Source organism: Podarcis erhardii (assembly GCF_964252035.2).
Source record: "Podarcis erhardii genome assembly, chromosome: 17".
Lineage (NCBI taxonomy): Eukaryota > Metazoa > Chordata > Lepidosauria > Squamata > Lacertidae > Podarcis > Podarcis erhardii.
Genome location: NC_138515.1, coordinates 32,135,201 through 32,160,633, shown reverse-complemented (window position 1 = coordinate 32,160,633; position 25,433 = coordinate 32,135,201). Strand labels below are relative to the sequence as shown.

The following is a 25,433-nucleotide window of genomic DNA, read 5'->3' as shown; positions in this document are numbered from 1 at the left end:
TTCCCACCGTGCGCTAATTTCACCCTTGAAATTTTGGACGTATGGCAACCCTACCCAAGGCAGATGGATGCCAGCAGCAGCAGTGGGTGTTATTGAGTGCTTGGCAGAGGATTAACCTACTGCCATGACAGATAGTGAATACAGATGCAGAAGTGGCAGGAGAGAGGGGACACAACTCGCCACACATGGAGGACACATGGAATCAGTTCCATTCAATGTGGCTCTTTCCCAAACGTTACTACAGCAGTGCTTGGAAACCAAGCCATATGAGGAACGGTTGAAGGAGCTGGGTATGTTTAGCTTGGAGAAGAGGAGACTGAGAGGAGATATGATAGACATCTTCGAATATCTCAAGGGCTGCCACGTGGAAGATGGAGCAAGCTTGTTTTCTCCTGCTCTGTAGGGTAGGACCCAAACCAGTGGCTTCAAGTTACAAGGAAGGAGATGCCGACTCAACATCAGGAAGAACTTTATAACAGTAAGAGCTGTTTGACAGTGGAATGGTCTCCTTTGGGAGGTTGCAGAGTCCTTGGAGGTTTTTAAGCAGAGGTGGAATGGCCATCTGTCAGGGATGGCTTTGCCGATACAGTGGTACCTCGGGTTTAGTACTTCATTCGTTCTGGAGGTCTGTACTTAACCTGAAACTGTTCTTAACCTGAAGCACCACTTTAGCTAATGGGGCCTCCCGCTGCTGCCGCGCGATTTCTGTTCTCATCCTGAAGCAAAGTTCTTAACCTGAAGCACTATTTCTGGGTTAGCAGAGTCTGTAACCTGAAGCGTATGTAACCCGAGGTACCACTGTATTCCTGCATTGCCGGGGGTTGCACTAGAATAGATGACCCCCAGGGCCCCTTGCAACTCTACAATTCTACAGTTCTATGTGTAGTCACAAGAGAAGTAGCCAGAAAATGTATGAACTGGGGTGGGGCTCAAATAGCAGTTCATCTTGGTGTGGGGATGCAATCGCTCTGTTAAGCCCCTAAGTTGGAGCTTTCCAAACTGTGCGTGGTGACACATGATTAGTGTGTCGGCTGCAGTGTGCAAGTGCGTCGCGCGAACGCTTTTATAAGGGATCAGTTACAGATAGGTAGCCGTGTTGGTCTGCCATAGTCAAAACAAAACAAATTCCTTCCAGTAGCACCTTAAAGACCAACTAAGTCAGTTCTTGGTATGAGCTTTCGTGTGCATGCACACTTCTTCAGAAGCATGCACACGAAGCATGCACACGAAAGCTCATACCAAGAACTGACTTAGTTGGTCTTTAAGGTGCTACTGGAAGGAATTTGTTTTTTTTTTTTTTTTAATAAGGGATATTAGCTTAACCTTCGATTTGTTAGTAAAACTGAATTACTGCGTGGCGAAATGGTGCATGTCTAAAAAGTGTCGCGGAGACGAAAAACTTGGGAAGCTAAGTCTTATTATTGATACCCAAGACCTCGCTAAGCGTGATTTGAGTTTTATGTTATGTTATTTTATTTTATTTTGATTTTCAACAACATTTTGCTGACGCGCTAGCAAAGGCAACAGGGCAACAGCCGCTGTCGGCTGAACACCGCTGTGTGGCGTCCCTGCAAGCGTGGAAAAGCGAGTGGCAAAGAAACGCGGGTGTCGTCAAAACGGGGAGCCCCCACTTCGGTCAGGGCGGGAGCCACAACCTGGGCCCAGAAGCAGCAGCCCGTCGCCATGGGAACGGAAGGTGCGCGCGCGCGCCCGCGCCCGTGCGTGCGTGGGGAGGGGAGGGGGGGGCGTGTGCGTGTGCCTTAAAGGTCCTCTCGCCCTCTCCCCCTCCCCTCACGTGGGCGTCGCCAGCCCCTGCCAGGCCCCGCCCCTTTCCCCCTCACCCTGCCCAAGGTTCCCTTTGGCCCAGGTCTGAGGGACTTGGCCGCCGACCGGCACCGCTGCCGCTGCTGCTGCTGGTGGTGGTGGTAGCGAGACGGCGCGCGCGCTCTGCCCGGGCCCGAGCGCGCATGCTCCGGGGCTCGCGGCGCCCCCGCTCGGGCGCGCTCGGCTCGGCTCGGCTATTTCCGCCTCTTTGTTGTACTAACTCCCGACCGGAATAATTCCCCCCCCCCACCCCCATTCTAACCTTCTCCGGGTTCTGTTTATATATATATATATAGATATAGATATATAGATACACATATACACACGTCTTGTCTCCATATATATATATATTAAAAAAAAAATAAAAAAAAAAATATCCCCCCACCGGCGAGTGTGTCTGAGGGGAGCGGGCTCCCCCCTCCCCCACCACCCCACCCGCGTGGCCGGCGCCGTCCTCGTTGCTGCTGCTGCTGCTGCCGCTGCTTCCTCCTCCTCCTCCTCTTCCTCCTTCTCCCCCCAGCCAGGTCAGTGTCTTCTCCCCCTTTCTCGCCTCCTTTCCCTGCCCGGAGTTACGGCGGAGGCCCCCGCCGAGGGCTCCCTCCCCTCACGCCTGTGGGCCAAAGGTGTTCTGGGGGGGGGGGCGCGGCGGCCGTGAGGGGAGACCACCCACCCCCACCCCCGCGCCCTCGCCCCCCCCCAAAAAAAACACGCCTCGGCTGCCGGGGCCGCCCCCTGCTTCCCTCGACAGGAAGGGGGTTGTTATTGGGGAGGGGGGCAGGTGGGGAGGGGGGCAGGTGGATGTGCCAGAGGTGCGGAGGGCCAGAAGCTCCTGCTCCCTCCTCGCCGCTGGGATTTTGTGGGTTTGGTTTTCTTTTTTTGGGGGGGGTGGGGTGGGGTGGGTGGGTGTCTATGTCAAGGGGTTTAAGAAAAGGGAAAAGGAGAGGGAATTGGGGAGGTGGGTTTGAAGGGTATGCGCGTCCTTAACTTTCTGCGACTGCAGCATATGCCCTCCAGGGAAAAGGGGGGGGGGTGGTCTCCCTGATCCAGAGTTGGACACTTTCTCCTTCTACCCCACTCCTGGTAATTATAGCCCTCCTCCCCACAAATCATAAGCTGGTTTTAATAATAATAAGAAGTCTTCTTCCCCATGGCCATTTGTCCTCCCCACCCAGCCCTCCAAAAGTGGAAGGGGTCCTTAGATCTTTCAGAAATGTCTAACTCCCCTTACACACACACACACACTCTTTTAAAAGGATTTAAATCCCTCGCATTGAAAAGCTACCATTGATTTTATCTGCTTCCTCAACCCACCTCCCTGCCCCCCCCCCCCAAGTTGTGCCAAGGAGTAGTCTCTGCTTGTGTGGTGACTAAGGGCTGGTTCACACCGGCGCCTCGCTTGTACTATGGTGGTTCCCATAGCCCAAGTGCAGTTTAAACTGGAAGGCTGCCACATGGGTTTGATGGTGTAAGAAAAGAAAAGAAAAAGGGGGAAAGCGTGGTTTGCTGTGTTTTAGTGGGGATTTCGCCCTGGCACAATTTAAGGTTACTGCATAGTTGTGAGTCTCCCAAGTTGATCTGCAGAAGTCTGGGCTTGGTATCAGCAAGTAACTAACTTGAAGCTTGCCCATATCAGAGCAGCCTGGGCTCTCAAGGTGTTCTTGGCCTCAGGTGTCTATATGACTGTTATTTGTTGTAATGAAGTATTGTTTTTGTTTGTTTCTGAATTCTCCGCTCCACTATTTGATACTTCTCAGAGTGCTTCTTGATTTTGCCATTAAGGAAGTTCATGTCCAGCAATTTAGCCAAATGTCCTCACATAGTAAATAGTTTTAAGACCCCCTTTGATGGAAGCGATAGGAGAGGTGATCAAATCCGTAGTTGAGATGAACTATATCTATAGTGCTATTGATAACTAAAAAAAATTGTTTCAGAAATTATTTTGAGTGGCTCTGCTATTCTGGGATGGGTGCACTGTCAAAAAAGTAGGAGATAATGTGTTAGTAAATGTGATGCAAACATGATTTACCTCAGGCTAGTGTGTTGTGAACTTGAGAGCTGTGCTTCTAGTGATGGGGTGTAATTGAAGAAACACACTTTTGTGGCTTGAAGTTCAGTTTAACTTGGATTTGTTAAAATCACTTTATCATGTTGGAATTTCAGTTTTGTAAATGCTGTGGGAATGTGATTAGGATTTGGTGATAAATAGATACATCTTCATAACTAATTACAAGTGGGATCTAGATTTTCATATTCTCTACATAAATTGCCCTAAATCTTCCTACAATAATTGGTATTTCTAGTTTAAAATGCTTGCTATATTATTTAATAAATGCAATGGTCTGTGAAAATGTGTGCTTTAGAGGTAAAGCTACACTTTTAAATCTAGACTCCAAATGTATTTTTATACCCCTTTTCTAGCAGTGTTTAACTTTATATGTCTGCTTATCCTTGAAGTTATCCATATATATATTTCTCCTTGTTATCTGATTATATTTTCATAGTATCTTTCTATTCATTCCTACAGTCCTGGGACGGTGTCTCAGGGGCTGAAGGATGGATTAGCTCTACCTGATGTCAGGTGGGGAGAGCAGACGTCTGAGCCTCCTCTCTGATGCCCTGGCCCAACTGATAAGAGCTCAAGAGCTCTGACATGGAAAGGACCAAATAGGGGGGATTCTGGGAAGTTGCTGATATCCAAAAGATCCTAAGTTATCCTGGTCTCTTACTAAACCCCCAAACCCAGGGGAAAGCTAGACGTGTTTCTGAGTGTGTCTGAACCTCTCCCTCTCTTTGAAAACAGTGGGAGGGAAATGAAAAAAGTCACATTTTTTAAAAGCTTGGAAGTGGATGGCATTCACTTCCACTCTGCCAGCAGAGCCTGGGGGGAGGGCATTGGAAGATGCCGTTACAACATCTTTGGTCCCTGCTCTTTTGCTTAGCTGCAGCCTAAAACTGTAATTCAGGCTTTCTGTTACCCCTGATTCAGAAGCTCTATTTTGCTTCTAACCTGTGATGACCTGTTTCACAAAGGTATTTACTGTGCGGAAGACATTACTGACACTTAAGAAGCTTTTTGCTAGGTCATAGCCAAACTTTACACCTAAGAGAGATCTTATTTAAATATACTGACAGCTGCTTCACATAACAGAAGCTGGTATGTGTTAACTTTTGTACATATCTGCTTCTTCTCCATAATGTTTGGGAATATTATGTCTGTGATTTTTCTCCATACATACACTGCAAAACCTGCGCCTCTTTCTGTAATGTCTTGCAAAGTGATCTTAAGGCTGCTAAAATTTATCAAGGGTAGAAATGGAGCTAACATAGACTGCAGTGATGCCAGAAGTTGCCTTAGCCAAGAGTTTTCAAGTTTTCTACCATTTCAATGTCAACATGTCTACCAGGGAGCCACTGTTGGTTTGCAAAAGATTCTGGGGCGTGTTTGGTGTTAACAATCTGTTCTTCAAGAGCATTGGTTAGGACTGTTGGGCTTCATCATAGTTCTCTGCAAACAGAGAATACTTCTTAGCAGAGGGTTCTGTGTCTGCACATTAGAGGGGAAGATTGCAGTAGTGGGCAAGTTATTTATTTAAGCAAACTGACCTGTCATTGCTGATCTTCTGATTAAAGAATCTCTGATAAGCCTGTGAAACCATTGATTTAATCTATATACGTAGTAAAGGTAAAGGGACCCCTGACTATTAGGTCCAGTTGTGACCGACTCTGGGGTTGCGGCACTCATCTCGCTTTATTGGCCAAGGGAGCCGGCGTACAGCTTCCGGGTCATGTGGCCAGCATGACTAAGCTGCTTCTGGCAAACCAGAGCAGCGCACGGAAATACTGTTTACCTTCCCGCCAGAGTGGTACCTATTTATCTGCTTGTACTTTGACGTGCTTTCGAACTGCTAGGTTGGCAGGAGCAGGGACCGAGCAACGGGAGCTCACCCCGTTGCGGGGATTCGAACCGCCGACCTTCTGATCGGCAAGTCCTAGGCTCTGTGGTTTAACCCACAGCGCCACCCGCGTCCCTTATATACGTAGTTCTAATAGCCTATTTGCACTTGCTTTGTGATAGAAAAGATCAAAGTTCACTTTTGACCAATTTTACCCCAAATAGCCAAATCTTAGTGTGAAAATACTTTCAATTTAGCATTGCAAGTCTTTATGCTAACTTCATTTCCAGGTACCATTTATATGCTGGGGCCTGCATTATACACCTCTAGGTGCCAGTCAAAAACGTTCCTCTCCTGCCAGGCCTTGGGCTGATAAACATCCAATATACTTTTAAATGTGTTGTGGGAAGGAGGATTATTGGTTTATTTTTGTTCTTGTTCTTATTATATATTTTGTGGTTTTTTTTATATTGTATTTTTTTATGTTGTGAGCCACCCTGAGATCTACAGATGAAGGGAGGTATACACATTTAATAAATAAACGAATAGTTTCTTGAAATAGAGCTGTTTGATATTACCCATGGGAATCTGGCTTTGGAGTGGCAAGTGGCTCAGATAGATTTAATACAAAGAACTTCGTGTCTTCAACTAGTGAAATTAAAAGTGCAAGTCTTAAGCACACCCATACATCGCATCCTAGGTGAGGGAAGTAGGGCAGGTCTGTCTTGTAACATTGCCTGTCAGCTGAACTCCCATTACAGCCAGTTACTATCATATTTCAGGCACTCAGGCTTATTCAGCTATAGCTGGCTCTGTGGTAGCCCCAAAGGCAGGCAGGGGACTGTACGAATAAAATCTTCTGAATTTTATATGCAGCCCACCTCTGCTGTGGTCCAGATTCAACCACATTTCACCTGTGAAAGGCATTTGCATGAAGCTGCTGCATAGTGTCTTAAGCATGGGTAGGCAAACTAAGGCCCGGGGGCCGGATTCGGCCCAATCGCATTCTAAATCTGACCTGTGGATGGTCCAGGAATCAGCGTGTTTGTACATGAGTAGAATGTGTCCTTTTATTTAACATGCATCTCTGGGTTATTTGTGGGACCTCCCTGGTGTTTTTACATGAGTAGTGTGTGTGCTTTTATTTAAACTGCATCTCTGGGTTATTTGTGGGGCATAGGAATTCGTTCATTTCCCCCCCCCCCAAAATATAGTCCGGCCCCCCACAAGGTCTGAGGGACAGTGGACAGTGGACCAGCCCCCTGCTGAAAAAGTATGCTGACCCCTGCTCTTAAGGAATGGTTGGTTAGTGCATTGTTGTTAGGCTGCCCCTCTGTCGAAGTGTCTTGGATTGTCCGACAGCACCCCGTGGGTGTAAAGTCTTTCTGGTGCCACCAAATTCTACCTGATATTGAAGCTGCTTGCCAGAGCTCAGTAATTCATAGGACTGGGCTGGACCCTTTTTCTGTGAAGCAGATTGGTTCACTGTGAGAATATTGTGACATTAAAATGAAAAGGCTTTAGAAATATTGAAGAATGCCCTGTCTCTCTCTCTCTCTCTCTCCCTCTCTCTCTCTCTATATATATGATCGAGGGAAGAAATTAAGCATATTTATTCACTTTTCTGCCTCAAATTCTGAGTAAGACAGGTTTTCCAGCTATTACATGTAAAAAGTAAATTTAAAAATGAGCCACTGTTTCCCATGTGCCCACAATACAAATACTTTTGTACATGTATATGAACACCCCATAGCAGAGCACCTCTCCTGGTAGAACATTTCCCTCCATGTCATATAACTTTCCCCATTCCAACAAGTGATCTTAGCACCACTTTCCTCAGCAATTCTCTGTTGATGGAATAATGTAAGCCATCAGCAGAATGAAGTGGTAAAACTTACTTCTGGCTTGCGCTTTCATTCTTCAAATAAACTGAGAGAAAAGTAGAGTAGAATTTCTCACCCCCAGAACCAATCCCCAGACAGTTGCAACTTTTTCCTTTCTGATGTCCTTAACCCTGTCATCATATTTTTTTTAAAAAAAACCCTGTCACTGCTTTGACAAGGATGAATGCTCCTCTCTTAGATATGTGGTTGAGCTGCTGTGAACAGATACCTTTTATTATCCCCTCCGATATGACCCTTGTGAATGATTGTTGATTCCAGTGTTTATAAAGTTAAGATCAACCTTCTAACAGCAACATCAGCTTTTAAAAATTCTGTGAGTTTGGAAGATAACAGCAATTACGCTTTGGGAAGTTCTTATCAGAGAGTTTTATTCTTTAAAAAATGCTTGAGAAGCTTTATTCCACTTGAGATTATTTTTAAGGAAGTTTTTGTCCACCTCCAATTTATTTTAAACAAATTTAATGTTCAGTGGGAGTGAAGTGGTGGTGTTAAGTAAGGTGCCACTCACAGATGTGTCTTTTGTCACTGTAATTATTTGTCATTCATGGAAGTAGAACAAAAGTCATCTCACCAGGTATAGTCAGAAAGCAGGAGTCACATCAAATGTGTTAAATTTTCTATGTGAGAAACATTTCCAAATATGAAACAACATGCAACTATCATGCATGGACTCCTGTCAGTTCCCTAGCTTGATGGATCAACTTGAAGTACAGAGTGTGTGGCTGTATGTGCAACATGTGTAATTTTGCACACAGTAGAGTTTTCTTGTACTTTTGAACTTGTTTGTAGAAAGAGTTACCAAAAAGGTTTGGCACTGTTTGATCATAGGTATGTATGCCACAAATGTGTGTAGTGAAATATACCCAGGTTGCATTCTATTTCCAGGACTGAAGTTCTTCTCATGTAGGACTCATGTCCTGTTTGCAGTGGCCTTGAGCTTTTAGTGCTTTCATGGATTGTCAACCTTTTTGGCAATAGTGTGGCAAGTCAAGATCAAAATGGTACCACTCTGCTACGCACCAAAGTACATATGCAGCTTCCCTCCCATGTACCTTGAGATGCTGCTGCATCTATTGATCTTGGGAGCTGGCAGAAGTGCCGGACTGACTCCATTTTTATCTTTTTATTAGTTTAGATATTAATCAGATATATCTGTGCCAAGCTGGTTGCATGAGATGACTTGCTCCTATCCAAGAGTGCCACAGTTCCAAGCTGATCGTGCCACTCCACAAGTTGACTACCAATGGGTTAGTCACAATAAAGGACAGGAAACTTCAGCAATAAATTACTAGTATGCTGTACTAGTATGCTGAACTTTTATAATGATGTTGTGTGTCAGTGACTATAAAGTAGGGATGAGCAGCCAAGTTCATCCAGACTAGTCTCATAGGTGAAAGAGTCTTGGCAGTGGACTTTGGTTTAGAGCAGTGTTTTCCCAAACTTACATCTCCAGCTGTTTCCAGACTACAATTCCCCCTATCCCTGACTACTGGTTTTGCTAGCTAGGATGATGGGAGTTGTAGTTCAAAAAACAGCTAGAGACCCAAGTTAGGGAAACACTTGTTTAGAGAGTTGTTGCCCTCAAGGTGCTTTCTCAGGGTGGTTCTGTATAAACATAAATACTGAGGGCTATAAAACCTACCAAGAATGAAACTGCTGTACCAGTTAAATGCACATGAAAGCCTTCTACTGTTACACCATGTTGGAAGACATATCCTTCAAACCAAACACCCCCCGACATTTTGCTGTTCTCAAGAGTCATCAGACAGTTCAAATGCTCACAAATCTGCTTCTATCTGCTGCTGTTCCAAAGCTGTGCAATTGTTTCTATTTACGTGTGTCTGATAGTGTGAAATCTGGAGCCATGTACTCCAAATCTGAATGCTTCAGCCCACATTGGGAGCTGTGAATAGAAGGACTCTGAAGTAGAAACTGTTGCCAAGGGTATTGACGAATTAGTACGATGCAGTTTTTGAGTGCATGGGTTGGTCAATACTGTATGTTCTTGATACTTTCCAGAGGTGGGAGGGATTCATGGAAAGCTACCCTAAGGGCTACGTATTATAACATAGTGCTTGAGGCTGAAAATGGTTGCCTTTCTGTGTCCCACGGCAACATTGATGTTGACCACATCTTCACCCCAGTAATCTACTTCCAAGTTGTCAGCTTTTACAGGAAAACACGCCCCCCCCCCCAAATTAAGCACTGTTTGATGGAGGCTTACCTGGCAAATCACATTCTAAAATCAAATACCAAAAAATTGACAATTTTTTTCTGTTGCAGCTACTTTTAACACCCATTGGTCAATCCTAGGATCAGAAATATTTAATTCGGGTGAGTAGCTTGCCATATATCCATATGCATGGTTTCATATCAGGTCAATTGGTAAAACCAAGCAGAGCATTCTGCAGTGATATATAATTCAGAACTAATGCAAACAGCTCTTTCATTTTCAGGAAAGTGCACGAGTGTCACTTTTCAGCTCAAAAATATTTTGATCTGCAATAGTTAAAAATTTCGGTTGCCAAGATAAGATTTCTGAATACACTATGGAAATCTACATGTTTTAAGTGCATTGCTCAGTTTGATTCATTCTTCGTAACTATGAATGCTACTTTTTGAGTAACTTGCTGCTGATCATTTAACATGTGCCAGTGTTTTGGAGAGCATGTTTATTCAGGGTTAGGTGGTTTTACCCACATGCAAGTGCCAGATATGTTAATTGATCCCAAACTTCAGGGTTGAAAAAGTGTTATGTGTGCAAACAAAGCTATTGCATTCTCCAGAGATGCTACAGGATACGGAAAAAAAAAGCTATTTGAGTTTGAGATGTCCTAGCAAGCAACAGGTGGTGTTAGTTGTCATACCCCTATGATAGTGTGAATGCTGAAATGTTGCACTCTGAAAAGATGCTAATTGATGATGTACCCACAGACTCCTTCGATTACATATGGCATTGTTTGTATGGTAGGCCTACCTCTTCATTAGTACAGTGGTGCCCCGCAAGACGAATGCCTCGCAAGACGAATGCCTCGCTAGACGAAAGGGTTTTCCGTTTTTCGAGGTGCTTTGCAAGACGAATTTCCCTATGGGCTTGCTTCGCAAGACGAAAACGTCTTGCGGGTTTGCTTCCTTTTTCATAAAACCCTTAATACCTGGGCAATCCGCGCTCCGCAAGACGAAAAAATCGCAAGACGAAGCAACTCGCGGAATGAATTAATTTCGTCTTGCGAGGTACCACTGTACTTAGTTTGCCTGGGATGCAGATTTATCTTTTAAAGATGGTTTGGCTGGTGGAAAGAATTGGTGTCTATTCATGAGGTAGACCCAGTATGCAAAAGGTGTGGTAGATGCTTAGGTCCAGCATGAGATAATTTGGATTTCTTGGAGGCAGTTTTTGAAATTCACCAGGCACCAGGTCCCACCAGCGCCACTTGCGATCAAGTGAAGATGCCCTGCCACCAGGATGGCGCCTGATGTGCATCTGGAGGTGCACTGGGGATCCTTGCCTGTTTTCACACACTGAAAACACATCCTGTAGAAGTCTGTGATATTTTATCTGCACAATCAGAACAAATTTTAAGAACCATGAAGTTGTATTGAAAAAATCGACCTTCAAGCCGCCTGGCCCCAAAATGAGAACTAGACATTGGTTTTAGCAATTGGCGGCTAGCTTATATATCTGAGTTTATAACACTGCTCTTGGAATACACTTTCCTGGAAAATTGTCTTGCACAAGGCTCATTAAGTGATTAAAATAAATGGCAGCTACACAGGAGAGTTTCCTGGTGGGTTGCGCCCTTGGTGCAAGGCCATTTGCAAGCCTTTTGTTTCTTGAAGCCTCATTGAAATCTCTATCTCTGCAGGAGAGTAGGGCCTCTCTTTTTTTCTGGACAAACTGAATATTTCCTTTTAAAAGCAGCTTTGTTTTTATTTATGCCACCTCCCCCCCCCCAGGAGCGCAAGGTTGCACACATTGTTCTCCCCCCTCCTCATTTAATCTATACAACAACATTGTCAGGTAGGCTAGGCTGAGGGGCAGTGATTGGCCCAAGGTGCATTGTGAGCTTCATGGCCTGTGGGGATTTGAACCCTGGTCTCCCAGGTCCTACTCTGACACTCTAACCACTGTACCATGCAGGAGTAAGCCTCTTGGAGTTCAGTGGGGCTTATTTCCAAGTAAGTGGATGTAGGATTGCAGCCTTAAGAATGTAAGAAGAGCCCTGCTGGATAAGACGAAAGGGCTATCTAGTCCAGTGTTCTGTTCTCACAGTGGCCAACTAAATGCCACAAACTGGAATTTAAGTACAATAGAACTTTCCATTTGTGTCCAAATTTTAAATCGGGGGTCAGTTTCTTATAAACTTCTTAAGTAGCTTGCTTAAGTTGGTATTGCATCAATTATATATGTGATTTTGGGAACAATAATTTGTAGTATGTCTTCCTGGCATATGTGAGCATAGCTCAAATGCCATTTCCAGTTGGTCTCCCATCCAAGCAACTTAGGAGCTATAGAACTGTGTCATTTGCCTTCAAACCATCACCATTCCAGAATACAGTATTTGTCTGAAAGCGCTATTACAACCTTCAGTTTCTTTATTCTCTTATTCCTTATTAGTTTAATATAAGATTCTTGTTTACTTTCTGCCATTTAATAATTGGCCAGATTGTATTGCCTTCTTGCTAAACAAGGATGACTGTGAACCGAATTCATCCTTTGTGAAACAGCTAGGTTTTTACAAACCTGGACAATTGCTTAGCATTGTTCTGTGGTGATTAACATCAGGGGAGAAATGAGCTTTAAGAAAGCAGGCTGCCTGGAGCAGCTCCATTTAATGAGGGTGTAGCTAAATTGGGATGATTTTTGTCTTCTGAAAATATCTTTACACTCTCAGGAATTCTGGATTTATGCTAATTTACCATCTTTCTAATGCATTTTCCTAGTGGAAACCTAATTTTTAGGTCTACTGTTCAGCTTTTTTAGATGGAAAGTATGAGAAGTTCTGCAGCAGTTACCCTCTTACCTAGGGGTTCTCTGAGGTGGAACCACACATTCATGTCATGATCCCACAGTCTAGCATTTACCAGGGCACCAAGTCGGAGGCTAGAGTAAGATCTGGTTCCTGACTACGAGCCTCATGCTGTGAATGACGGTACCCAGTGCAATTTTTCTAGAAAAAGAGGTGCGTGAACTCCTCCCTTGTTCTCTTATAATGGCAATAGTGGCTACCTGAGAGGTGCCGGAACTGTGTTCTGGTGAGTTCCAGCTGAAGAAAAGCCCTGGCAGTACAGCCAGTGTGGTGTAGTGGTTAAGAGCAGTGGACTCGTAATCTGGTGAACCGGGTTCGCTTCCCCGCTCCTCCACATGCAGCTGCTGGGTAACCTTGGGCTAGTCACACTTCTCTGAAGTCTCTCAGCCCCACTCACCTCACAGAGTGTTTGTTGTGGGGGAGGAAGGGAAAGGAGAATGTTAGCCGCTTTGAGACTCCTTAGGGTAGTGATAAAGCGGGATATCAAATCCAAACTCCTCTTCTTCTTCTTCTTCTTCCTTGAACCAGAGGATGGCAAAGAGGTCTCTCTGATGTTACAGCACCAGAGTCCATAGAACTGGATCCCTCAACCAGAGGAACATGATACTGCCTCCCACAGTATCTTGCCATTTCAAGGTGAAGGTAACACACCATAGAATGCAAAAGTGCCTGTCTGGAAGGCTGGCCCTTTAAGAAAGCCCAGTTTACTTAGATTTGAGTAGAGTCAGAAACCTGGATGCTTGTTTGCCAAACACAAGCTTCATTCAGTATTTTACGTAAAAAAGGAAAGAAGTTCAGTCCTCCTAGGCTGATGGGTCCTCTCTACTGCCAAATCTAACAATTCTCTAGTTTCTGCTAATTATTTTTTCAGGTCCTATTAGAAATCTAAAACACCAGTTAAATAAGCCAATTTGTATAATGAACGATTCCTGGGGGTTCTTCAGATAATTTAAACAGAATATTTGAAACATGGAGTGAATATCCTTATAAATGTGCCAACCATGTATTTGATTTGGCAGCAAATAATGTGGCATGCTAACAGTAACTCTGCACAATAGCACTTCAAATCTCAGTGTTTTTAACACGTTCCTAATTAGGTGTGAAGTGATGTGAAGTGATCGAAGGTTCATAGCATCACAGTGGTTGAAGCTCATTCAGATTTTCTACTAACCCAGTTTATTAGGTTGGTAGTCAACTAATCCTGGATATTAATCTGGATTGACAGTTTGTGAATCAAGGTTTCACTGACATTATGAAAAAGCTAACAATCCATATTTGAAGGGTGCCAGAGTCTTTCACTCAGAATCTGAGCCTGTAAATGGTGCCTGAGAAAAAAATGGTCCTAGGATTGAGACAGAACTAAATGTCATGCCAAACATAGGTTGCTGCTAAATACACAGAGTCTGTGACAAGTTCACCCTCCTGTTCTCAATAATATTATATTTAGGAATACACAAATTTCCTTCTCAACAAATGTTTGCACAGCTGTGTACAATAAACAGAATGTATAATAGATATAAATATATGCACAGCAGTTTAGAAACAAATCTTTAAAAGATACATTTTTGTTAATTGCTTAATATAGATATACTTATGGAAGCATATTATGTTATGTATTCTTCTTCTTGCCCCAGGCCCAGGCACCCACCAGGGACGTGGGTGGCGCTGTGGGTTAAACCACAGAGCCTAGGACTTGCCGATCAGAAGGTCGGCGGTTTGAATCCCCGTGACGGGGTGAGCTCCCGTTGCTCGGTCCCTGCTCCTGCCAACCTAGCAGTTCAAAAGCACGTCAAAGTGCAAGTAGATAAATAGGTACCGCTCCGGCGGGAAGGTAAACGGCATTTCCGTACGCTGCTCTGGTTTGCTAGAAGCGGCTTAGTCATGCTGGCCACATGACCTGGAAGCTGTCTGCGGACAAACGTCGGCTTCCTTGGCCAATAAAGTGAAATGTGCGCCGCAACCCCAGAGTCGGTCACGACTGGACCTAATGGTCAGGGGTCCCTTTACCTTTAGTATTGCTGAGAGGTGGTAGAGGAATGCACAGTGCGATGTCATTCTGTCATGTATTTCCATAAGATATTAAGGGGAGACAAGGGAAAATACCCATTTCATGGTCTTGCATCTGATTCTGGCCTTCCATTGTAATCTGTACATGTCGACTCAGAAGTAAGTTCCTCTTTGTTCAGTGGGACTTACTCCCTTGCTAGGGTATTTAGGATTGCAGCTTTTTAAATCTGGTTTTCATAATAGGCTAGAGCTGGAAGTGCCATTGTACATCTTGTACAGGGCGAGTCTTTTAAAAGACGCCCCGTGGATCCTCTTGTCAAGATGGAGAGAGTGATAGTCCTGAAGACTAAACTGATCATAGAAAAAACAAAAGCAAAAGATCTTAACACCTCTCAACCTATTTCAGAACCTTTGGTGAGGCAAGTGGGGACACTTTTGCATCTTCTGTCTCTTCAGTTTGTTGATGAACAGAAAGCAAAGGATTATAAAGCAACAGTGGCCAATTGGGTGTAGGAAGGAGATCACTCAGAGAGGGATGGGAGAAGCGTGGCTGGTTCACATCTCTGGTTTCTAGAGGATTCAGAAAGAGGTTTTCACTGTACTAGGTGAGGAGCCACAATACAGGAAAACATCATTGAGGGTTAAAGTAGGGAACACTGTGAAGCCCCCACAGTTAAAGACAACTGCACATTTTGCGCAGAAGTTGAGCTTGTTGTTTGTTTCCTTTAGCAAACATGTGGAAGGCTAAATGCCAGATGTGAATCCTTGCTAACCTATAGCAAAGTTATTTGTCACATAAATATTAATTTGGACATTTCATTTGAAGTTGACAAGTCAACTAGAAGTTGAAAATACATCCTTTCCCCTTTGCTCCTGAGAAAAATGAAAGAGCAAAATTAGCACATTCCCCCACTGGGTATTAGGCAGCCTGATACCCATGTTCTAAATGCATTATATTAATTTCAATATCAGTTCTGTGATAAGTTTTCAGACTAGATACAAGTAACCCACTTCTCTTAATTTTAGTCAACTAGCACTGATTAGGAAGTGCAGATTTCAACAGCTTCCCACCCCCCCAATAGCCTTGCACATAAGTCTATGAAATTATGAATCTGCATACATTTTTACTAGCCCATCTATACCTATACCTGAATGGCTCAATATACACATTTCTTTAACTTGGTCACCTCGAGGTTATTCCTAGTTGTCATCAAGTGGATAGTTGAGCAGATATTGTTAGGTCAGCCTGCAGTAAGTTTTTCAGACTCTCATCAAATGGTTTGTCACCAAAGTTACCCCCATGGGATGCTGAGAAAGAAAACATTTTTGCTGTAGAGGAACTTCATTAAACCCGAAATCTGGGATCCCCTCCAAACCTGTGCCACAGTTTTGCAGTTGTTTTGCAGGGTTTTGCAGAGCAAACCTCACGTTTTGCAGCCCCCTCATCAAACTGAGTAATCAAACTGGGGTTTGTTGTTAACCCCCCAAAAAAAAACCTGTGCCAAGGGGACTGATTTTTTTTGTCTTCTCCCCCAAGGAGATTGAAAGAAGGAATGGTGAAGAGGTTGAGAGGGAGAGCCAAGAGTTTATGAGGAAAAAATACTGAGGAGATGGCAGAGATAGTAAACTAAACTGAACTGAACTACCTTCAGATGACAGGAAGAGGAGTCTGCTGCCCTGACTCAGCTTTAATCCAGCCACAGTTTATTGCCAGGCGAGTGACTGAGACTGAGGCCTCTAGCTGCATTCCAGCTCAGACTGTAAGATCAGACAGGTCTGAGAAACGCCAATTGCTCATCTGTGGATAACTGATTTACTGGATTCTGTTCCTTCTCGTGTTTTGTTTAGCAACATGCATATTTATCTGAAATGTTCCTCTTTTTTATTTCTCCCACTCCCAATTTGATCAAATTGCTGATAGGCTGTGATGTCAGTTTTCTGGAACGTTTTGAATTGGTATTTTTTCTTAAATTCCTCCCCCCCCCCCCAAAAAAAAAATAATTAGGGTAAGTTGCAATGGAAAAAAATATGATGCCCTAGAGAGCGATCTTATTTAGCATGCTTATTTTATTTGTATTTAGTAAAGAAAGCTTACCTAATATTTATTTGCAGTTGGCACCATTCATTGTTTCGGTGGAAAAAATAAACACTGGAAAACCTTCTACCCTACAGGTTCTCCTTGTAGTTCTGTTGGCAACTTAATCAGTCCTACAAGGCTGTGACTTTTATGCCCCTTCATCCATCCCATTTCAGTTAAACAACAACAATCACTTAAGCCCAGGATTTCTAGTAAAAGAAGTTGCCAGTATGGAAAGTGGGGTTAACAAATGTTGCATGTATAAAATACATGTTTGCTAAGAGTAGTTGAAATATCCAGAGCAGTTACATTTTATTCTGCAACCTAAAACAACTTCACACAGGAAGCAACTATTGTTTATGGTTTTTTAACTTCAAGGTTACACTACTGTAATGTACTTTAAGTAGACCTACCTTTGACAATTTGGAAGCTTCACCTGGTGCAAAAAAACCCAGCTGGTGTATGTTTCTTTTCCCCCCCCAACTTTCATTGAAGGTGTCTCATCATTTCTAGGGACCTAGTTTTTGTCTCAAAATGAAATTCAGGTAGAATCAGAAAAAACAAGTTGGGAGTGACACAATTTGAACACTGCAATTTTGATGCTAGGACCATGATACAGATGGGGAGACTTTGTACTGCCACATCTGTGTGGAGTAAACCTTATTTGCCTGGCATTAAAGTATGACCCAAATGATCATGTTCAGTTGAATATGGAAACTGCCAAGATAACTGCATTAGGGCTAGAAATCCTTGGGTAGAATCTTACTCAGTTTTTTCAGTATGCAAGTTGATCTTGCTGGTTTTGTTGTAAGATTTAGTGACTTCTGAGTTTGGCTGCTTTTGAAGTTTTCACTGAGGCTTGTTTAATCTAAGGGATTTCCCCTGTGAAGCCATAATTCGGTCCTAATGCCATTATTCTTGTAGAATTGTTAGTACCACATATTCAGTATTGGGACTTTACTTAAAGCTGAAATTGTAAAAGTTAAAAAAGAGGGCTTTTGGACATTTATAAAATGTTTACTACCTTAATTAAATTTAGCTACATTTTGCCCGGATTTGATTTACGGCATCCTAAAATGCCTGCAATGTGTTTCAAACGGTCATTAGTCGATGTTCCAGCTAAACTCGCAGGTGGGGATTCTCAAACTTATGGGGACATTGTGGAATTTTGAAACAGTGCCAAGAAATACTGACTTTTCCGCTAGATTCCCACCCCGCTGCTCCCACACCACACTGCTTTTCCACTTAGTAAAAGTCAGATACAACAGAATTAAAACAGATTTCTTTCTTGAATTTGCATGTTTTAAATACTCCCCCCCAAAGAAAGGGCTCCCATTCATTCACATTTTGCCTTTCCACAGGATCTGGGTAAAAGTCAGCTCCACTAAAATCAGAAAACAGATCTTATTACATGGTTTATAAAATGAGATCCACCCAGAGCAACAACCAAATGAGATTTTACATTGGTCTCTATAGACTGCATGCTAAAAATCATGGATCCAGCACTTGACGGCAGTTACATGACACACACAAAAAGATGAGCCCACGACATCGCTCCTGATGAATTATCATGAATTTTAGATATGTCAGTAAAACCATCATGTCACATAATATATCTGAGGTTACCTGTGATTTGCCTGAGGTATGGGGAGAAACTTTTTTAAAAATCATGAGAATCCCCCCCCCAAAAAAATACACTTCTAATTCATGCTTTTCGCCATTTTACCACCCATTCACTCAGTTTGGAGAGTTCCCTGTGGAGCTCTTCACAATCTCTCTTTGTTGTAGTGACCATCAGCAAACGTGGCAACCTCACTGCTCATTGCTAACTCTATAAATTGTTTATGAACATGTTAAAAAGCAAAGGTCCCAATGCTGATCCTTGAGGGACTCCACTTTCTATACTGTACCTTCATTCGGAAAACTGTTCATTTATCCCTACTCTTTGCCTCCTGCAACTTAATCAATTCCTGATTTGCAAGGGGGCCTAAAACTCTTATACCTTGGCTGCTAAGTTTATTCAGGGGTCTTTGGTGAGGTACTTTGTTGAAAGCTTTTTGAAGCTCCATGTACACTATGTCAACCAGATCACCTCTATCTATATGCTTTTGTTGACACTCTCAAATAACTCTAAATAGGTTCATGATATGTTGAATGTTCTCCATAGCAGGTGCTTTACCACTGAGTGTGTGTGAGAGCTCCCAAGTGTGAGTAGGTGTGTCACTTGGAGGAAGAGCTAGTACATTTTTGTGGTTGCGCTTCTGCAAGGTTACATGAGAGCTAGTGTCAGATTTCTTAATTTAGGCAGCTTGAGCAAAAGGCTTATGTGGCAATGCTTCCTATATTTTGTCAGCTTCAAGAAACTGAAGACACTGGCAGCTTCCTCTTTCTTTATACTGTACTTTTATAGCAAACTGCTTAACTTTTAATTTCATTTGAACACATCTTCAGAGTTTCCCATTTATTTATTGGTCCCTGTGACCAGGCTGCATTAATGCCCACCTACTTTCAGGGTCTCTGGGGCTGCGTTTGGTGAGCTAGTTCCGTGTAGGGATCTCAACTATGACTTGTGTGTTGATTTGGAAGACTACTAAGTGAAATGATGTCTCTGACCACTGCATGGCAGGGAGACAGCTTGGCACTAGTCTTCAGTAAGCTTATGTTCAGGTAGGCAAAATTGATATGAGAGCAACCCTTAAAGGGACAGTCCTTAATTAGAGCCAGCGTGGTGTAGTGGTTAAGAGCGGTAGTCTGGGGAACCGGGTTCGCATCTCCGCTCCTCCACATGCAGCTGCTGGGTGACCTTGGGCCAGTCACACTTCTCTGAAGTCTCTCAGCCCCACTCACCTCACAGAGTGTTTGTTGTGGGGGAAGAAGGGAAAGGAGATTGTTAGCCGCTTTGAGACTCCTGAAGGGGAGTGAAAGGCGGGATATCAAATCCAAACTCTTCTTCTTCTTCTTAATTAGAGCCAAAATGGTGTCTTGGTTTCATGGAATCCTGCCCCACTGCCGTACCCAGTGAGATATTTGTACAGAATATTTTGGATACATTTTGGGATCTCATAGAATTGTAGAATCATAGAATTGTAGAGGATCCTCTAGTCCAACCCCCTGCAATGCAGGAATATGCAGCTATCCCATACAGGGACTGCGTTTGCAACCTTGGTGTTGTCACCACCATGCTCTAAGCAACTGAACTGTCCTCAACATTATTTTTGTGCCTCTGATGTGTTGTTCAGAATTTACAGAATAATATGGATGAAATGCTGGTCCCTGCACTGATTCAGAAGAGATTGCAGTCTAAATGTGGGGACATTCAGGAAAGAAACACAGGAGGTGGCAGGGGAACCGAGGGCTGAGTCCAAACGAAATGCAGTTAGAGGTGCTTAGGTTTTATTTCACTGGGGATTAGGATTTAGGAGCAACAGAAGAGGGGAGTTTGAAGAGGCCCTGAGGGGGAGCCGCATGCAGATGTAACTTGTGTTTTAATGTATTTGATATTTGATTACAGATAGGTAGCCGTGTTGGTCTGCCATAGTCAGAACAAAAAAATTCCTTCCAGTAGCACCTTAAAGACCAACTAAGTTAGTTCTTGGTATGAGCTTTCGTGTGCATGCACACTTCTTCAGATACACTGATCAGTGTATCTGAAGAAGTGTGCATGCACACGAAAGCTCATACCTTGATATTTGATGTTAGCCTCCCTGAGCACGGTCTTGGCTGGGGAGGGCGGGGTATAAATATAAATTTACTTACTTACTTACTTACTTACTTACTTACTTGTGCAACTACATTCTAGGCATTAGGGGCAGCAAAAGGGGAACAGTCAGAACTTAGATACGTAAATGCTGAGAAGTCAGCATATGAAACAGCTAATGGTTGGGGGAATATGGTAACTTAGAAAAATGAAACAAAGCACCATCCCAGTGAATTAAAAGTACAAATCCCGCTCCTACTTCTCTTCCAAAGTTGTAACTTAATGGTTTGCCTGTTCAAAAACAAATCAAAACACTGACTGGGAATCCCCATCCAACACTAAAAGATTCCAGTTGTAGGGTAGGGTATTAATAACCAGTTTAATACTGAGTCTTGCATGAGTCAGTACTTTATTTTTTTCCATAGCTTAAAGCATGCCTTGCATATTTTCATTCAAATGAAAGAAATAATGTTTTTAGAGGCTGTATAAAAGGCACTTGTGGTATATTTGACATTAAAAATAAAGCTTCTCCAGTTATATTTCAAGTTGTCTCTGTAGGAAGTGTGAAATGGGCATTTAGAGACAGTTTCAAAATGCTGAAGAAATTAAAAGGGCTGTTCTTGAGAAGCCTGCAACTCGGCGTTATTATCCAAGCTTGACCTTACTCCAAATTAGGGCTTTGAGTGTTTTCTTTCCCCACTGGAGGGCAACTTTCCACTGTTGGGAAGTAACAGCCTGGACTATAAATGCAAAGTTCAAAACCGATAAAACTTCTCTTCTCAAGGCAAAGATGGTTGGTGTGGTCAGGTGTGGGGAACCTTTGAATCTTCAGATGTTCAGGATCTACCACTCCCATTAGCCCCAGCAAGTATGGCTCATGGCCAGGGATGATGGGAGTTGTAGTTGAGCAACACCAGGGGGTGCAAATGCCCCCCTGCACCTTGTCTAAGGTGCCAAGCTACCCTATAATGCTGTGCTGTGTTCATGCACAGCACCTTTTTCGTATCATAGGTTGTTGCTACTATTAAGAGTAATTAGAAGCCCAAACTTGCCACATTGATTTCTAAAATGCTAATTTTGAAGGAAGCAGAGAACAGAGTCACTGAAATCTTATTTCATGATTACTGTATTAGTGACTCATCATCCAGTTTGGGCATTCTTTATTCTCAGAATCAGTTTGCCAGAGGTTTAATTAGCACTGAACTTTGAAAAGGATGTTCGAATGTGTGGGTTATCAGGTAAGCAGCAAAGGGAACTCTACCTGTTACCAGCTGGGCCTTGAAAGGTCAAACTGTGCAAAGGTGGATGTCATTAATGGCCGAGAGGGCGGTCTATTCTACACTTAATGCATGCTTAAATTGTGTTCCCCTCAAGCTGATTTTGCCTCTGGTGCATACAGATTCTTCCTTCTTGACTTCAGTGGGTTTTCAGTATAGAAAATGGGTGACCTGTCATGCAGGAGCTTTCTCCCCAAAGCAGGTGCTTAGTCCATAAGCTTTTCTTTATTTACAGGGTTTTAAGGAATTTAATCAGGGCTAAAAGGGGGAAAATGCAGTTAACCCTGGCTACATGGGTTCATGTGCTGACAGGACTAACAACTTCTGATTTTAAAAAATGTGGGCACCTTGATCGGTCCAGGCAAGTCAGTGGACAGAAGTAGAAGCAAAAGTTGTAGCAGCAGCTGGAATGCCAGGAGGAATGAGGTGAAGACATGGAACTGCCCTGAGACCTCCGAGTATGAGGCGGTATATAAATTCAATATTTTTTTTTTATTTTATTTTAAAAATTGAACACTGCCACCCACTCCTGCCTCCCTTTTGCCTCTATGCTGAGTAGAACAGAGTTGGGGAGACATTCTGGAGATACTGAGTTTTATTGTTTATTGCTCTCAAATTATTTTTTTCTGTGAGTTTAGTATAATTGGCTTGTGATTCTTAATTAGTACTCTTGCTGTGTACTAACCCTTGGATTTTGTGAAGCATTTAACTGCTCTAAGCTGCTTTGGGAACCAATCTTGGTTGAGCGGGATATAAATATACTAACAGTGCAGTTGCTAATCATGTTTGCTCGGAAGTAAGCCCTACTGTGTTAAATGGGACGTAATCGCCAGGTAAGTGTGCATAGGATTGCAGTTTAAGTGAATAATAAAGCTTTTCATTTGTTCCTGTGTCTAGTGATGGAAGTCACGATGTGTGGCTGCTGCTCATGTACCTACATTTTAGAAAACTACATCTCTGGGTTGTGCTGTTACCCTCTTCATCCATGTTGTCTGAGAATCTCTAGGTTATCAAAAAAGCAGCCACTGAAGTTGGAGCAACATTCCCAGCCATGCTTTGCTGATTTGGGTGTACAGTAATGCCAAGTCACAGCTTGCCCAAATTAATGGTCTCATAGTATAATTTCGGATCTGGGTTTGCAAACAATGGTTGCTAGATGATGGTGGCCTGGACATCACAATAAACCATGGATTGAAGTTTATGTCTGAGCTTATGAGTTTATGGGAAGGCCCATAAGTATTGATACCACTTTGTTCTGCTTGCGCTACCTTTTTCTTTTAGACTACTGTTTTATTCTGATTACTGTGAGATACATTTGTGAGCTGTTGCTTAGGGAAGGAATCAGATCCCCCTAACCTTGAATTTTAACTTATAATGGTGAGAGGTGCCAAATTTTGTGCTTCCACTTTCCCTGAACAAATAGTTGATTCAAAACTTGATGAGACATCTGAGATGTGGGCTCCCGGGTGTAGTATGCCCATTGTCTGCAGTTTATAGCAGTTGCTAATAAAGTTCAGATTTAGTTCAAGACTGTAAGGATGGTTTCTAAAAGCTCTGCAAGCTTTAGTCTTTTTATATCCTAGAAACCTCTTATGTGTGTCTAATATAGGTCCATTGTTAAGATATTTGGGTTTGGTGGAATTTTGCTTTGGCTCATACTTGTCCCCTTACAGCTAGGTCCCCTGGAGTTCAGAAATACTTTAAGACTTCTTTCATACTGAAGCTTTTCTTCTTCTTGTTAAAATCCCTCTAGCATTCTCACTATTGCATTTGCTTCTGTTGTTGTTTGATGGCTCTGTGTACTTCATATTTTGTATTCATTACTCTTTTGGGAAAGTTGGTTTTTTTTAGTGCAATGGGGCTCTAAAACAGAATGTGGAAATTTCCTTACATTTCAAAAATAGTATTGGTAATTTTTCAAAATCAAATCGGTTTGGATCTTTCTATAGCTTTCATGAATGCAAGGCCTGCCATTGCTTTGAGTACTGAAGTAATGTAAGCTGTCACGGTATGGAGATCTAGGCATCATGGAGATGGTGGCCTTTTAGCAGAAATCCAAAGTTAATGAAGCCTGAGGATGTGGTCAAGATGCTTGCAACTTCACAGCCTGTTACATGCTTTCTTGATTCATATTTATCCTGGCTGATTATTGCCAGCCCTTGAAGCTTTACTGGGTAGCTCCAAGGTGTGATGAATGCTTTGTGGCATGATCGGATGGTCCCTGCTGCTTTGGAGGAGGTGGTAGTGTGGCCATGCAAGGGGAAAAAATCACTTTGGGAGCAGAGGTTTATTCCAATTATCGCATGCAAACTACTTTCAACACACCTTTTTTGAGACAGGGTGGTGCTGGTTCAGCTGTGGATGCTTTTCTAGTCTGGTCTGGTTTTGGGACAGAGTTGGTCTCAGTCACCCTGATAGATGACCTTCGGGATGGGGAAGTGTGACCATGCTGAGATTGCTTGGATCTCTCTGTGACCATTGATACCATTCACCACATTATACTCCTGGACCATCTTTGTAGGTTGGGGACACCATTTCACAGTGGTTTTGCTCCTACTTGTGGGGTTGGTTCCAGAAAATAGTATTGGATGGCTGTGTCTCAGCTCCCTGACAATTGATTTGTGGGAGCCGCAGGCAACAATTTCCTCCCGAAATGATTTAATATTTATATGAAGCCAGTGGGGGCAGTCACTGGGAGATATGGGGCAAAGTGTCACTAGTATGCTGATGATACCCTTCTATAGTTCTTTGTAACACCTGAACCAGGAGAGGCTGTGTATGTCCTAAACTGGTGCCTAGAAGCCCTAGATGCAGTCATAGGCTGAATGAGAGCAAATAAACTGTGACAAGACAGAGACACCATGGATAGGAAATTCCCAGATCATAACCTTTTTGTTAACTCTATAATTCTATCTATGTGTCTTAAGTGCCCTTTGACAAAGTCATATTGACAGTAGATCCATTGAAATGAATGGACTTAAATGAATTATGATTAACTTAAATCCATTGATTTTAGTGGGTCTCCTCTTGAGTGTGGCATAGTCAAAGGCCATTCTTTGAATTTAGCTTGTTACCAATCTGTCTAAAAAGGGAATAGTCCAAAAGGGAATAGTGTACAAAAACATTGTGATAATCATCCCCAGTCTTGCATGTGAGCTTGGTTCTTCTCTTAATCTAAAACAGGGAGAGGTTAGCAGCCAAATGCAGTGCCTTGAATCATATGACAATTTGAAGTCTGTGAAGGAGGCAGGAATGGACTAGAATAGTGTATGCTTCCCCCTTCTCATTGCATGATTACCAGCAAGTTACGACTGGACTTCTGCACCCAACTTCATTAACTAGATAGTTCTGATTCATTCCTTTTGTGCCATCTGTTCATTAAATGACGTTGAGGAGGAAGGTGAAAGAAATTGCTCACACTTATGAGTGTTTGAATGAATGATGCTTAATTTGTCACCGGTGATTGTCTAATATTCAGTCTTAATACCTTCAAAAATTTACATTTAATTGGTCTGTAGTATAAAGCTCACTGTAAACTAAACCTGCCAAAACACTGATCAGAGAACTGATTTTCTTTTACAGCAACCACCGCTTAATCAGTAGTTGTTTTAGCAAATAATCTTGTATTGGATTCAGCAAAGAAGTCGAAAATACTCTTTTAAAAATAAGTATGCTCAGAAAATAGTCACACTTAATACTTATGCACAATATATGCACAGGATGC

The 25,433-nt window shown here is 42.9% G+C and overlaps 1 protein-coding gene across 6 annotated transcripts in view; it reads left to right on the top strand.

Annotated features, from left to right (window-relative positions):
• The first annotated feature begins 2,195 nt into the window (after positions 1-2,195).
• PCGF3 (polycomb group ring finger 3) overlaps positions 2,196-25,433 on the top strand; it is a 50,294-nt gene continuing 27,056 nt past the window's right edge. For all 6 annotated transcript variants that reach the window (XM_081845600.1, XM_081845602.1, XM_081845599.1 and 3 more), the window contains exon 1: positions 2,196-2,348. The gene's annotated coding sequence lies outside the window, so the exon portion shown is untranslated. The remainder of the gene's footprint in view (positions 2,349-25,433) is intronic.